Below are 16,978 nucleotides of genomic sequence, written 5' to 3' on the forward strand. Positions count from 1 at the left end.
TACACCGTCCAGCCCAAATCCCTCCGATACACCGTCCAGCCCAAATCCCTCCGATACACCGTCCAGCCCAAATCCCTCCGATACACCGTCCAGCCCAAATCTCGCTCACTACAGCCCCTGGCTAATCTCCACTGTACAGTTCCCATGGTAACCGCAGAGGGCTTCAGCCTGGGTCTTGCTGTGATTATGACCCGCTGTTGAACTTTGACCTCTGTCTGGGAGAAGTTTCAGTGCTATTGAGTTTTTACTGAGATATTTTTTTTAATCCCATTGAGAAACTTGGAAGGTTTAGCATTTGTACGTTGATACTTGCAATTTTTGTGATAATGTTGCAGATGGTATTAATAGTTTGAGTAATTTATCAGACCAGTACATACTTGTATAACTACCACATCTTGCTTAAGATTTTTCTTACTCAAATGATGTCAAGGATATTGACGGGTCAACCAAACCTAATGGTCCAAGCTGGGGGGATTCAGCCCCTACATGGCAAAAAAACTGTGTACAACATCTTCAGAAAAATAAGTATTGTTTGCTTAAAACCTACGACATCAAGCTGAGGAAACAACGGACAATCAGACTGGGAGCCATCAGGACTGATGTCCATCCGGCCTCTAAAGACTGGCAGGTCGGCAACCAAAGACTCATGGGGTGGAGGAAGAGGAAAGCGGTATCGATTAAGCTAGCTGCCAGTGGCAGGTTAACACGCTACTAAGAAAGTAAGATGTACTTGCTCAGGTCAGGTTGGGGGTGTGATCGGTGGGGAAGCTAGACCACTTTGTCTGTGAACAACATGCAATAAATGCACAGACAACCGTTGAGTGGGGTGTTTGGTGTAGAAGTGAGAACTGCTTGTGTGTGACTGCTCTCTTACAGATGGGAGCGATGGCTGGTCCTGATGCTGTAACTTCAAAAGCTGCAGGGCGCTTCCTACTGGCAGATGCTTAAACTGGGTGCATGTAGGTAACTGCAGCAGTCTTCTTCTAGGGACAGTGTTCATACTGAGAACAGAAACCGACATTACCACAGGAGGCTGGTGGGTATTAGGCAGTTTACGCCACACATGCTATACATCCTCTTGCAGCGGTTCTGAACTCAGTACGGTTGGGATTCCTTCTGGCGTTCTCCTTTTCTACTTTCTTTTTGACTGAGGGGTGCAACAAAATGCTATATTAACTCATTTTCATTTTCTGTCTGAGAGTACCTTATTCATACTACTTGTGATGAGAAACTGATTCAAATGGAGGTAGAAAAGCAGCTGTATGTCTTCCATGTTTCATTCTACAAAGTCCCATTGTTTCACTCCACAGGTATTAATAACCTTACTGTTGTGTGTAACACCTGTGCTCAGTTAGCCTGCCTTGTCTCTCCATGGTGGAGTCTGATGAACTACACTGCATCGGGAAACAGAGGTGCATTGTTTGAATAGTGATGGCTGTTATAGGAAATGCATGAACATACTTGAGGAAGTTGCCGTTGGGTTCCCACAAAAGTCACTTCAATAATGTATGTCAAATACATTTCAAAAGACAGAGGCTTAGAGAACAATTTTTTAAATTAATACATTTTTTACTTCACCTTTATTTAACCAGGTAGGCTGGTTGAGAACAAGTTCTCATTTACAAATGCGACCTGGCCAAGATAAAGAAAAGCAGTTTGACACATACAACAACACAGAGTTACACATGGAATGAACAAACATACAGTCAATAATACGGCAGAAAAAGTCTATATACAGTGTGTGCAAATGAGGTAAGATAAGGGTAAGGCAATAAATAGGCCATGGTGGTGAAGTAATTACAATATACAAATGAAACACTGGAGTGATAGATGTGCAGAAGATGAATGTGCAAGTAGAGATACTGGGGTGCAAAGGACAAGATAAATAAATAAATGCAGTATGGGGATGAGGTAGTTGGATGGGCTATTTACAGATGGGCTATGTACAGGTGCAGTGATCTGTGAGCTGCTCTGACAGTTGGTGCTTAAAGCTAGTGAGGGAGATATGAGTCTCCAGCTCCAGTGATTTTTGTAGTTCGTTCCAGTCATTGGCAGCAGAGAACTGGAAGGAAAGACGGCCAAAGTAGGAATTTGCTTTGGGGGTGACCAGTGAGATATACCTGCTGGAGCGCGTGCTACAGGTGGGTGCTGCTATGGAACTCTGTGAACCCTGTGGCAGCCCCAGAGACTGCAAAACAAAACAATGCAAAAAGATGGCACATAGCTGTCAGAAAAGCTTCAGCTATGCAATTATGACCTTAACGATGTTCTTTACTGACAGAAATACAATGTAACGAACTTGTAAAAGAATGCATTGTCCATTAATAAACAGAATAATAACAGTAACAGTGATTACACAATCATAATCAGCAGGGCTTCCCAATGATGAATCATAGCTAACTGAACACAGGGGGTACAACGGCAAGAGAATGTTGTACTTTACAGTACAACCATCCTCACACATTTTAAATTATGCCTCTGCTGTTTTCAAACATCTTGCATAGCTTTCATTTCCTGTTTCCTGTCCATCACACTGATCTGACTTGACAGGTGACTGGCAAATAATGCCAGGATCAGCAAGAGTGAAGCTGTTGCAGATAATTGGGGCACCATCATTTCTATAGAAATACAGTAAATCAAATTCAAAGTTAAACTTCCTCTTTCAAGGAGTTGCTCTGTCTCCGTCAAACAGATTACATTTGACTAAATGGATGTCTTGTTGACGAGTGCAAAGATGTGTGAAGCACACAACCAACAATCACCCTTTTGCCCGTCCTTGTCAATTAGCTCCAGTGAGCAACAGTAACAAGACAACTAAGAGAGAGAATCTTGACTTAGCTATTGTGCAGAAGAGAGACAGAATGTTCTTTGGCTAAGTGATCGTTTACTCTGGTCTTGTTCTGTGTCGAGTGGTCAGAATAACATCACAGCAACAGTTGGTGAAAGTGAGAATTGTTGTTGACCCAAAGTCCCTTCTTCAGAAGTTCTGTACAAACCCTACGTCATCTGAGTGTTAATCACCAACTATCCATGTAATCCATGTGAGTCATTGTGGGTGCTTCCTGAGGTATGTGATCTGTAGTATAACGGTATATGGAGAGTTGTGAGGTAGTGGTGCGTGCTTCGTGATACACCAATCAGTATCATCATGGAGACCTGACCTACAGTATAGTACTGTAGGGACTCAAAAGGGTTGTGAACCTGTTCTGGAGCAGGATCCATTGGGTGGTGGGTTGCAGAGTTGTTACACAACCCTCCCCTATTGAAAAGCATGTCAACACTGACTCACTAACTAGTACTTCATAGGACTTCAGGAGTGATGGTTGTCATGGTCACACTTCCACTTCTGCCACCAACGTAACAAAGCTTTGGCATCATGTATAATGACTATACAGTATTTTGGCCTTGTACAGTGTGTATAAAAGACACATTTTTGACAAAAGCACAAGAGAAATGGACATACATTGTTGTCTTCCTGGATCTGCTACAACATTTCAAATGAGTTTGGGCCACGTTCTGGGCCCAGACCTTCTGCAGGCCCTTCAGACTGAAGGAGTCTGTGTTTGTGTATGGTGCAACCACGTCAATCTCATTGTCAAAGGATTCATGATCAATAGCAGAGAACATCAGGGGTGTAATAATTAGTCCAAACAGTTGTGTTTTGCAATGAAAACAAGAGTTTCTATTGGACAAATTCAGGTAGGTCCCTCCCCGTTTCATTCCGTTTAAGAAACGTTTGCAACAGAATTGATGTAATGAATATGCCCCAGTTGTGGGCGTACTGGAGGTTTAATCATGTGTATTCAATGACACCCATGGGACAGGATATTAGTTGGTTACGAAATCACACACCTACTCCTCCCTTGGGCATTCTGTCCGAGGCAATATTGAACACTATACCTGAGGTCTCAAAGTGGTTTTGGTTGTGGTGGGAAATGGGTCACGGAATAATATATTTAAGTAAACAGCCAGACTTAGCAGTCCTGTCCATTCCTGTCCGCAGTCCAGCTGTTTTAGAGGGAGATGATAATGATTTGTGGTAAAAGTGCTTTTGTAAATTGCTTGTCAATGTAGTAGGTAGTATATGAATGTGTTACCGTTGAAAAGGGTATCTGTGTAAATATGCAAAACTATTCAAACCAATAATTAACTCATTAATGAAATGTCTCATTAGATTATATAGGCACGTCTTCTATAACTTTCTCCAATTATAGCAAATTACGACCTTGTGCCTCATGGAAATCAGTCTGTTGACATCCACCCAGCCCTCGAGTGGTTCAAGTGGCTTTCCTGTTCAAACCAGAAGCCCCGTGGCGGTAGAAAATACATTTAGTTAGGGGAAAACCCTGAGTCTGATATCAAGCCAGGGCTGAGTACCATTCCAAAAACTGTGACCTTGTCCATCTGGCCTTAACCAAGCTCTTTCACATTGGAAGGTAGAGCTGCTGCTTTTGCCTATCCAGTACTTTCCATTCTGCAAGGTTTAGTCATCAAGGGCAGAGGAAAGATATAAGGTTTTTGCAATGGAATGCAGTCCAAGACTAGAGTCACACAACACCACAGCAAAGGTTCATGTACCAAACAGGTGAAAATAATACTAGGTTGGCTTGAGTAAATGAAAGCTATTTGGTTAGTTTCTCTTCTAGTCAAACTTGGCAATAGTTACCAAATGCAATTAGGTCGTTTTGACAAAGGTTTCAAGAAAATTATATTTGATTTATCGTGCATCTTCAGTAATCTTTGTCCAGGGGATGACTCATTCCATGTTGCTGGAAACATTTATGATGCACTGCACTCGACAAAAAAACGGCAATGTATGTACAGTACATCATGTACACACATACTTACCACCCCCATAGCTATCGACATGGTTTGAAAGTCTTTGGTGTGACGAGATGACACACTGACCATTAGCTATGTCCAATAACTCAGCATGAGAAAAACAATAATACTGCACCACAGCCTATTTGTCACCCTACCTGCCTGGCTGTGTTGCTAATAACCATTCTATGGTAGTTTCGGTACATGTTACATTTGTAATTTCTCTGTGGGAGAGTGAATCAGACACCTAGTCTGGATCAATCTGGAAAACCAGCCCAGTGATAAACTTGCAGATTGGACTGACTGTGATGGTTGGAGGAACAGAAGTAGTCTTCTTATTTGATTGAACATGAGAGGATGCAAATTACAGTATTTAGTACCCTGTTGAATGTTGAAATAAAGAATTGTTCAATATTCTTCCTTTATATATATATATATATATATATAATATATATATATATACATACACACACACTACACATGTTGACATAACTTCACCATAGTTCACACATTTTTCAAATACTGTTGTTTATTTTCAATGGCATACTGTAATTACTGACTGAAAGCATGGTTTAGAAAGGCCTTCTGAAAATGACTGAGTGTCATGAAATTGGATGGCAGAACTCGTCTACATCCAAAAATAGAAAAAGCATCAAAACCTTATTTTGATGGACGGAATGAGGTGGACTTGAACGAAGGAAGATATTTGACGTCCATTCGGAAACAATTGTGGATGAAGTGAGATTCAGAGCGAGTGACTGGTCTGCCTCTATGGGTAGAGATGAGTCACAGTACAGTGTTAAGGGACTACTTCAGCGGCAGCTGTAAGCGGAGATGTCGCCAAAGCAAAGACATTTTGCCGAGTCGTTCTGCAGAGTTATTTGAGGAAGGAAAGCGAGGAAGGCTCCTGCCACTCTCATTTGAGTATCTTACCTAGTTATTTTCTCATCTCATTTGGCTTTTTTGTAGCTTTGGGTTTCCCAGTTCACAGGTTTTACAGACGCTCCAAACCCCGTGGCTGCAACCCTTCTAATTTAGTGTGCCCTGTGTGCACAACCCATGTTGAATTCCTAGTCTCTGGCAGAGTTTGGAACTGCCAATCTGCAGTCCCTTCACTTTTTTGGCCCTGACGGAGACATGAATTTCCCCAGAAAACACTGCTACTTCAGCTGCTCTCTTGTCATCTCACTGTGTTCTCACATAGTCCGAGAGCATCAGGTCGTCGCGGTGGTGGCACAGGGCTACTCATTTCTCCTAAGTGGAGATTCTCTCTTTTCCCCCTCTCTCGTCTATCTCCTCATTTGAATTCCATGCTGTCAGTGTCACTTGTCCACTCAACTTAACATTGTTATCTATCGCCCACCAGTCGCTCTCGGAGAATTCCTCAATAAGCTTGACACCTTGATAAGCTAATTTACCAACGCTGGCTCAACACTCATCGTACTGGGTGACTTTAACCTCCTCACGCCTGACTTCAATTAATTTCGTTCCACCTCTTTCTTTTCACTCCTTTCCTCTTTTGACTTCACCCTTTCCCATTCACCTCCCACTCACAAGGCAGGCAATACGCTTGACCTCATCTTCACTAGAGGCTGTTAGCCTACTAACCCCAATCGATGCCTCTGATCACTACTTTGTTTCCCTTGGTGGTCAGATGTCATGCACCGCCGCAATCTTCGCTCTCTCTCCCGCTACTCTCTCCTCTTCTATCCTATCCTTCCTTCCTTCCAAATCCTTCTCCCTCCTGTTTTCTGACTGCCTCTTCAACCCTATTATCCTCCCTTTCTGCATCCTATGACTCTCACTGTCCCCTTTCCTCCCAGCCTGCTCAACCTGCCCACTTGACCACATCCCCTCCTCCTTTCTTCAGACCATCTCTGGAGACCTTCTCACTTCCCTCATCAACTCATCCCTGACCACTGGCTGCGTCCCCTCTGACTTAAAGATGGCCAGAGTCACTCCCCTTCTCAACAACCTACACTTGACCCATCTGACGTCAAAAACAACAGATTAGTATCCCTGCTTTCTTTTCTTTCCAAAACACTTGAGCGTGCCGTCTCTGACCAACTCTCTTGTTATCTCTCTCAGATTGATTTTCTTGACTCTAACCAGTCAGGTTTCAAGGAGGCTCACTCAACTGAGACTGCTCCCCTCTGTGCCACCAAGGCTCTCCGCTCTGCCAAAGCTGACTCTCTTTCATCTGTTCTAATCCTTGCAACACTCATCTCTGTGTGCCTGGCAGAGATGAGTAGGGTTTGAGCACCCACCACCTCAAGCTCAACCTCAACAAAACAAAGCTGCTCTTCCTCTCGGGAAAGGCCTGCTCGCTACAAGACCTCTCCATCACGGTTGACACCTCCACGGTGTCCCCCTCCAAGAATGCAAAGAACCTTGGCGTGACACTGGACAACAGCTTGTCATTCTCTGCAAACATCAAAGCAATGACTCGCTCCTGCAGGTTCATGCGCTACATTTGTAGACTACAACCTTTCCTCACACAGGAAGCGCCGCAGGTCCTAATCCAGGCACTTGTCATCTAGACTACTGCAACTCTCTGTTGGCTGGGCTCCCCGCTTGTGCCATCAAACCCCTGCAACTTATCCAGAATGCCGACGCCCGCATGGTGCTCAACAGTCCTAAGTTCTCCCATGTCACCCCGCTCTTCCGCACACACGACTGGCTTCCAGTCGAAGCTCGCATCATCTTCTAGACCCTAGTGCTTGCCTACGGAGCAGCAAGGGGAACTGCACCTCCTTACCTCCAGGCTATGCTCAAACCCTAAATCCCAACCCTAGCACTCTGTTCTGCCACCTCTGGTCTCTTGGCCCTCCCACCCCTGCGGGAGGCCAGCTCCCACTCAGCCCAGTCAAAGCTCTTCTCTGTCCTGGCACCCAAATGGTGGAACCAGCTTCCCCCTAAAGACAGGTCAGTGGAGTCCCTGCCTATCTTTAGAAAACGTCTGAAACCCTACCTCTTTGAAGAGTACCTTAAATCAGGGCTCTCCAACCATGTTCCTGGAGAGCTACCCTCCTGTAGGTTTTCGCTCCAACCCCAGGTGTAACTAACCTGGTTTAGTTTATCAACCAGCTAATTATTAGAATCAGGTGTGCTAGATTAGGGTTGGAGTGGAAACCTACAGGACCGTAGCTCTCCAGGAACAGGGTTGGAGAGCCCTGCCTTAAATAACTCACGCACCCCAACGCTCCCTAAAATATATAAACAAATTGTACTAGGAAAACATTTTAACACAAACTCTGTTAAAGAGCATTTATATACATTTATTGGGCAGAACAGACACCATTATCTGTCATGTACAATAGAGAATGACTGTTTTAATGTGTAGGAGTAGGACATTGTGCATCTCTTTACAGTACTCACCCCCAGCATTACAGATTTTGTGGTAATCAATTTTCCATCCATTATGTGGTGTTATAAGTTGCTAAACGTTCACACTTTTCAGACGTGCGTGTCTGTGTTTGTTAGAGAGAACACAAAGTTAGAGAGAAATTACTTCCAGTCTAGTGAAGGTACACTACATGACCAAAAGTATGTGGACAATGGCTCGTTGAACATCTCATTCCAAAATCATGGGCATTAATACGGAGTTCTTCCACACCGATCTCGCCAAACCATTTCTGTATGGACCTCGCTTTGTGCACGGGGGCATTGTCATGCTGAAACAGGAAAGGGCCTTCCCCAAACTGTTGCCACAAAGTTGGAAGCACAGAATTGTGTAGAATGTTATTGTATGCTGTAGCGTTAACATTTCCCTTCACTGGAACTAAGAGGCCTAGCCCAAACCATGAAATACAGCCCCAGACATTATTCCTCCACTATGCATTGGGTGTAGCTGCTCGGCCATGGAAACCCATTTCATGAAGTTTCCAACGAACAGGTCTTGTGCTGACGTTGCTTCCAGAGGCAGTTTGGAACTCTGTAGTGAGTGTTACAACCGAGGACAGATGATTTTGACCCACTTCAGCACTTTGCGGTCCCGTTCTGTGAGCTTGTGTGGCCTACCACTTCACGGCTGAGCCGTTGTTGCTCCAAGACGTTTCCACTTCACAACAGCGCTTACAGTTGACCGGGGCAGCTCTAGCAGGGCAGAAATTTGATGAACTGACTTGTTGGAAAGGTGGCATCTGTTGAATGTCACTGAGATCTTCAGAAAGGCCATTCTACTGCCAATGTTTGTCTATGGTGATTGCATGGCCGTGTGCTCGATTTTATACACCTGTCAGCAACGGGTGTGGCTGAAATAGCCAAATCTACTAATTTGAAGGGGTTTCCACATACTTTTGTATATATACTGTATGATAACCACTTATTACTAAGAACAACATAGCAGTTTTACCTCCTCCTCACTTTATATTTAGATCGTTTGGAGGGTGGAAAACTGTTTGAACTGTGTTTGGAGGGAGCAAATCACAGTTGCCTCTGTCCACAAATAGACACACAGCTGACATTAATCTCACTCCTATGCTTTCTTTCAATCTCATCTGAGGGTCGTTGCCAACAAAGCGCAAATTGATATTTGGGAAATTTTCTAAAATGTTTTCTCATTGGGTGTTTATGCAGAGCTTTAAAGGTATGGCTATTGACCAGAAAATGCATACCTAACCTATTTGTTGTGGATTCAGAGCGCTTAGGGGTCTTTTTCTCAAAAACACTGAATTAACAAATATTTTTTACCAAAATGTGAGATCAAGTAGGCCTAGTGATGATGAAAACTTTGACTGTACAGTGTTAGGTCATATTAGTCTTTTTGTAGCTGATTAAATTAGTCAAGGGTTTGTTGTTGATCAGCTATAGTTTGATCAGTTGATATGGGTTCAAACAAAAGCCTGCACTCTCTGTGGGTCTCCACTCTCCATGGACCAAGATTTCAAAAACAGTTGTAGGGGTGTGAAGATTTTGTTGTTAGAATATTGTTAGCATATGACGTCACAAAATGCAAAGTAGGGCTGCTTTTATCTTGGCTTTGAACCTTTCTCTTCATTTCTAACCCATGAAATGGAAGAATGGGTCATATCAGGAATCTCAGGTAAAAGCAACAATTTAAGGCGACTTTGAAAGAACTAATAGCGCCCTCTTTGGGGTTTTCCATGTACAGGCACAATTGAACTCGTAAAGCAGGCGGTCATTGCTTGCAACAGGTGTGGGACACCTGGCGCGCGCAATTCTTTGTTTTACATCATGGCACCTGATAATTGTCACTGTACATTACATCAGAGCAAGAGTGTTTAAGGCCATGTGACAATCTGTCAGACGCAAATATCTGGTTTGATATCTGTTTCAGCCTACCTAAAATCATGACTGATATAAGAGGATAGAATTCAACCATGATTACCTGTAGCTCCCAGGAAGTTCTCTCTCCAGGTAAGAAAAATAAAAGTAGCCTAGGTGCCTACCTAGTCTTGTAAAGTAGGCTAGATAAATACATTTAGGCTACATTATAAATGGGTATATGGAAGAAGGGATGGAAATGACAGAATACATTTTAGAATCAAACTACATTGACCTTGTTATTATCAAAAAACTGAACCTAATATTTAAATATGTTTAAAAGGAGGTTATCATTAACTGATTGCCCCTCTCTGTTCTCCCTATAGCCTCCAACAGCTCTGACCAGGGTTGGGGTCTGAATAGAAGAGGAAGAGGAACAGGTCTGGGTTCCACAACGCCAAAACTGCTTCCCCCAACTTAGAATGTAGCAGGTCCAAGGAGCCAAAGGCTTTCCAGGAGCTGTTTTCTGTGCCGGCTCCCCCTGCACCCAAGGTCCTGTGGCGGCATCCAGGGAACATTAGCCAGGGATGCAACGCTGTGACCTCCAGGGCCTGGGCCCCAGGCAGGGGAGGTTGGATGGAGCCTGTAGGCCATGGTCCAGCCCTGAACCAGACTCAAGGCCCCTGGCCACTGTGCCTGGTGGAGGCAAAGGGTGACTGCCCCTCCACTTCCCGCCCTAAAGCCACTAAACGCCACCGCAACGGTAAAAGTGACCACCAAACAGATTCAGAAATCATTTCTGGTTCCATCAGGAGGGAATTCATTTTCACAGCGTTGTTTCGTTTCAGCCTGGCTGGAAAAGCTGTATGTAAAGGGGGCATTGCTGGGGAAAGGGGGCTAAGGCTCTGTCTATGCAGAGACCCGCAAATCTGACGGCTTGCCGGTGAGACAACACACAACTCTTCCCTTTCCTGTGAAAACACATGTTGTCTGTGTGACAGTTAATATTGTTTTAGTGTCATACAAAATCTTAAGCCAGTCTGGTTACACAGTATGTTTCTGCCTCAGCCAACTTGTTGCCCTGCTTGTTTAGCAGAGCAACAAATAACTGATATATTGTTGAAAGCAGAAACAGACTGGTAGTCTTATACATGTTTCTACTCTCACATTCTCAATCTTACACACTCGCAGACTCACCCTACTCACACACTCAAGGGATCTAATCAACATAGACAGCCTTGCAGATTGGTCTATTTTTATAGTTTGAGACATTCTGTCTCATCGATGCTATAACTTTTGATTGTCGGCTCTCTATGGCAGTTGACTATTGATTTGTGTTGGTTTTGCACAGTGCTCGACTTGGGCAGGAGCTCTCCGGAGCTGAGTACCGGCTCCTCACATTTTCTACTGCTTAAACTCCTGTTCCTTTTATAGAATATTAGCTCAAATATATTGTGGAGCTCCTGCACCTAAATGTAAACAGTACCGGCACTAAAAATGAGTACCGGCACCTATTTCAATCCAAGTCAAGCAGTGCTTTTGCATGAAGCTACTGTAGATTATTTAAGCAGCCAAGGGTATTTAAAACAAAGAGGCTGCTCTCGATTCCATCTTACACCTAAACTCCCATAACTCTTGTACAATGTCACGGATCAAGCACACACTCACCTTCCCTGGCCCACCAGGGGGCAAGATTCAACTGAAGCAGTTGCAATGGTAGTCTGAGATATTTTCTTGGTGAGAGAACGGAGACCAAATATTCCTCTGGAGTCGTGGTTCACACTCCTTTGTACTGTGACATGGCCACCCAAAGTCAATGTGACCTGAAACAGGAACAAACACAGGGCCCAGTGTTGAGCTAGAACCCAAATGGGACTGAGCTGTGACTCAGCATTTGAGACTGCTCTGCGGTAATACATGCCTTGGGCCATTGCATTGACAGGCCTATTCTCACCTAGGTCATCCTGTTACAGTACATTTTATTTCCTCGTGGGCTGTCAGTCAATATAATTGCTCCCCCCCTCTCGGTCTTTGGCTCCATCTATCCTGCAGATTTAGCCCCTCTCCTTTCCTAACAGTGGCAGTGTAGGAAAGTAGTTACACAACCTCACCTAACTTTTCTTTTTAGTAGAAAATCTCAACTTTCTTTTCATTTAGTAAGATCTTGATCTGCTCCCTTGCAAATCAGGAAGAATGACCCAGTCATTAAACGAGCCTGTAATTATACTGAACAAATATATAAATGCAACATGCAACAATTTCAATTAGTTACAGTTCATATGAAGAAATCAGTCAATTGAAGTACATTCATTAGGCCCTGATCTATGTATTTCACATGGTTGGGCAGTGGCACAGCCATGGGTGGGCCTGGGAGGGCATGGGCCCACCCACTGGGGAGCCAGACCCAGCCAATCAGAATTATGTTTTTCCCACATAAGGGCTTCATTACAGACAGAAATATTCATCAGCTGTCCAGGTGGCTGGTCTCAGATGATCCCGCAGGTGAAGAAGCTGGATGTGGAGGGCCTGGGCTGGCGTGGTCTGCTGTTGTGAGGCCCTTTGGACATACTGCCAAATTCTATAAAATGACGTTGGAGGCTTATGGTATAGAAATTAACATTCAACTATCTGGCAACAGCTCTGGTGGACATGCCTGCACTCAGCATGCCAATTGAGCGCTCCCTCTGAATTTTGACATCTGTGGCATTGTGTCGTGTGTCAGAACTGCACATTTAAGTGTGTCGTTTTATTGTCCCCAGTACAAGAACCACCTGTGTAATGATTATGCTGTTTAATCAGCTTCTTGATATGCCACACCTGTCAGGTGGATGGATTATCTTGGCAAAGGAGAATTGCTCACTAACAGGAATGTAAATACCTTTGTGCACAACATTTGAGAGAAATAAGGTTTTTGTGTGTAATCAACATTTCTGGGATCTTTTATTTCAGCTCATGAAACATGGGACCAACACTTTACATGTTGTGTTTATATTTTTATTCAGTATATTTGACGTAAAATTAAAAGATAAGGCACGAGGGGGTGTGGTATATGGGCAATATACCACAGCTAAGGGCTGACTGGGGCGGCAGGCAGCTTAGTGGTTAGAGCGTTGGGCCAGTAACCGAAAGGTTGCTAGATCGAATCCCCAAGCTGACAAGGTAAAAATCTGTCGTTCTGCCCCTGAACAAGGCAGTTAACCCACTGCTCCTAGGCCGTCATTGTAAAAAATTATTTGTTCTTAACTGACTTGCCTAGTTAAATAAAGGTTAAATAAATAAAAAGGCGGTTCTTAGGCACGACACATCACAGAGTGCCTGGATACAGCCCTTAGCCATGGTATTTTGGCCATATACAGTTGAAGTTGGAAGTTTACATACACTTAGGTTGGAATCATTAAAACTCGTTTTTCAACCATTCCACAAATTTCTTGTTAACAAACTATAGTTTTGGCAAGTCGGTTAGGACATCTACTTTGTGCGTGACACAAGTAATTTTTCCAACAATTGTTTACAGACAGATTACTTCACTTATAATTCACTGTATCACAATTCCAGTGGGTCAGAAGTTTACATACACTAAGTTGACTGTGCCTTTAAACAGCTTGGAAAATTCAAGAAAATGGTGTCATGGCTTTAGAAGCTTCTGATAGGCTAATTGAAATAATTTGAGTCAATTGGAGGTGTACCTGTGGATGTATTTCAAGGCCTACCTTCAAACTCAGTGCCTCTCTGCTTGACATTATGGAAAAATCAAAAGAAATCAGCCAAGACCTCTGAAAAAAATTGTAAACCTCCACAAGTCTGGTTCATCCTTGGGAGCAATTTCCAAATGCCTGAAGGTACCACATTCATCTCTATAAACAATAGTACACAAGTATAAAAACCATGGGACCACGCAACCGTCATTCCGCTCAGGAAGGAGACGCGTTCTGTCTCCTAGAGATTAATGCACTTTGGTGCAAAAAGTGCAAATCAATCCCAGAACAACAGCAAAGGACCTTGTGAAGATGCTGGAGGAAACAGGTACAAAATTATCTATATCCACAGTAAAACGAGTTCTACATCGACATAACCTGAAAGGCCGCTCAGCAAGGAAGAAGCCACTGCTACTTAACCGCCCTAAAAAAACCAAGCTAACTACGATTTGCAACTGCACATGGGGACAAAGATTGTACTTTTTGGAGAAATGTCCTCTGGTCTGATGAAACAAAAATAGAACTGTTTGGCCATAATGACCATCGTTATGTTTGGAGGAAAAAGGGGGAGGCTTGCAAGCCGAAGAACACCATCCCAACCGTGAAGCACGGGGTGGCAGCATCATGTTGTGGGGGTGCTTTGCTGCAGGGGGGACTGGTGCACTTCACAAAATAGATGGATTCATGAGGAAGGAAAAGTATGTGGATATATTGAAGCAACATCTCAAGACATCAGTCAGGAAGTTAAAGCTTGGTCGCAAATGGGTCTTCCAAATGGACAATGACCCCAAGCATACTTCCAAAGTTCTCGAAAAATGGCTTAAGGACAACAAAGTCAAGGTATTGGAGTGGCCATCACAAAGCCCTGACCTCAATCCCATAGACAATTTGTGGGCAGAACTGAAAAAGCGTGTGCGAGCAAGGAGGCCGACAAACCTGACTCAGTTACACCAGCTCTGTCAGGAGGAATGGGCCAAATTTCACCCAATTTATTGTGGAAAGCTTGTGGAAGGCTACCCGAAAAAGGTTTGACCCAAGTTAAACAATTTAAAGGCAAAGCTAATTGGGTGTATGTAAACTTCTGACCCACTGGGAATGTGATGAAAGAAATAAAAGCTGAAATAAATCACTCTCTCCTATTATTCTGACATTTCACATTCTTAAAATAAAGTTGTGATCCTAACTGACCTAAGACAGGGAATTTTTACTAGGATTAAATGTCAGGAATTGTGAAAAACTGAGTTTAAATGTATTTGGCTAAGGTGTATGTAAACTTCTGACTTCAACTGTACCACAAACCCCCGAGGTGCCTTATTTCTATTATAAACTGGTTACTAGAGGAGTAAAAATACATGTTTTGTCATAGCCATGGTATACGGTCTCATATACCACGGCTGTCAGCCAATCAGCATTCAGGGCTGGAACCACCCAGTTTAAGGGAAAATAACTCATGTCTGTTTTAATTGCACAGTGCAGCTAAGCAGCCTGACAACATTCTTTCATAATGGCTTTTTATGATGGTGTAACTGCTTTTCCTTCAATCACTTTTATATATCTTCACCTTGTCATTTACTTCTGAAAGGCCCTTCGTCATACCTGACCAACCTCAGCTGTCTCCTATATGAGTTAATTTTGTATTACTTTCATGAAAGCACTGAGAATGTTATAACATCAAAACATTTTACATGTAACAGCTGTACTTAGACTGTTGTTGCTATTCCTGTCCCACAGGAAGTATGTGTCCAAAGCCCAAGCTGAGGAGGAGCTGGACATGGTGAGTGCTAGCCTAGTACTGGTTGATTTTACTGTAGGGGTTATATCAGTTCTCTCTACTAATGCTGGCCTAACTGCAATTGCTAAACAGCAGTTCACTCTCCCCCTCCTCCTTTGCACACACACAGCCTGGGCAAGAAGGGCCCCTGCCCCTGGAGGTGGCGTTGATGAAGCAGGTGAACGTGGTGCCACAGTGTCCCTACATCACGCAGCTGCTAGTGGTTTGACCAGCCGTTACGCTACATCATGGTGCTGGAGAGCCCCGAGCCCTGCCAGGACCTTATCACCTTCTGCCAGGACCGGGGAGGCACCATGAGTGAGGGCGTGGCGCGCCAGGTGATGGTGCAGCTGTTGAGGGTGCTGAACCACTGCAGAGAGCGAGGGGTCCTGCACCAGGACGTCAAGCCAGAGAACCTGCTGATCCAGACTGACTCGCAGCACGTCAAACTATTTGACTTTGGCTGTGGAGACCTGCTGAAGAATACGGCCTTCAAGGACTTTGCAGGTTTGAGACCTTGGAGAGTGTAAGGAGGGAATGTGGTGGTTGACAGAGCAGATCACTAAGAATTGCTCAGTGAGAGTGGAAGCAATATGACGGAAACTCCACTTAGCCCTATTGTATATTTCAGCATCTGGCCTACGCTCTCAGAATACATTCAAAAAGGCTACTGAATAAAACATTTCCTGTGTCTGTCCCCCCCCTCTCAGGCACCCTGGAATACACCCCTCCAGAGTGGTTCCTACAGAGACAGTAGCTGGACCTGCCAGGTACTGTCTGGTCAGTGGGCATCACCTTCTACAACCTGATGTGTGGCTTCTTGCCCTTCAGCACCATCCGAGAGACCATCAAAGGCCGCGTGCGCTTCACCAAGGGACTGTTCCCCAGTCAGAGATAGAGGGATGAGGGAAGGAGGGTTGGATGAAGTAGGAGATGATGAGGTTTCCATAAAGGGGTAGATGATGTAACCTCATACTAAAACAGATGATTGTGGAGTTTTCCTTTGTCTAATCATATACCTGTTGTTACTTCCTCTCCACCAGAGTGCTGTCAGCTGATTCGCTGGTGCCTGAGCACTAAGGCAGCGGACCGACCAACCATGGAGCAGATCTAGCTCCATCCCTGGCTCCTGTGAGGGGCCACCCAGGCCAGTGAAAAATACAATTATAATCAGATGTTATATAGTGTCAGTTCATTCTTGTCTTAGTCATTTGAGTCATTATTAAGCACTTTAACCGAGCACTTTATAGTGTGGTTTAAAACCCCACCCCAAAAGACTAATAGCGAACGTGCATAAAGATGGATAGTGCTAAAACAATGCCAAAGTTAACAAAACCTGACACAAATGAAGATGGGTTTGGTGGAACGGCTGGCGCTGCAGTTAATGATATACTTTTGATTTATTTCCCCTGGAGTTTTCCCATTCTGAAAATATCAAGATTTATAGGCTTACTGCTTCTACTTT

At 44.0% G+C, this 16,978-nt stretch overlaps 1 pseudogene; it reads left to right on the top strand.

Annotated features, from left to right (window-relative positions):
* Window positions 1-11,689: 11,689 nt before the first annotated feature.
* Window positions 11,690-16,627, top strand: LOC115176502 (serine/threonine-protein kinase pim-3-like; annotated as a pseudogene).
* The last annotated feature ends 351 nt before the right edge of the window (window positions 16,628-16,978 follow it).

The sequence above is a fragment of the Salmo trutta genome, chromosome 37, assembly GCF_901001165.1.
Source record: "Salmo trutta chromosome 37, fSalTru1.1, whole genome shotgun sequence".
Taxonomy (NCBI): Eukaryota; Metazoa; Chordata; class Actinopteri; order Salmoniformes; family Salmonidae; genus Salmo; species Salmo trutta.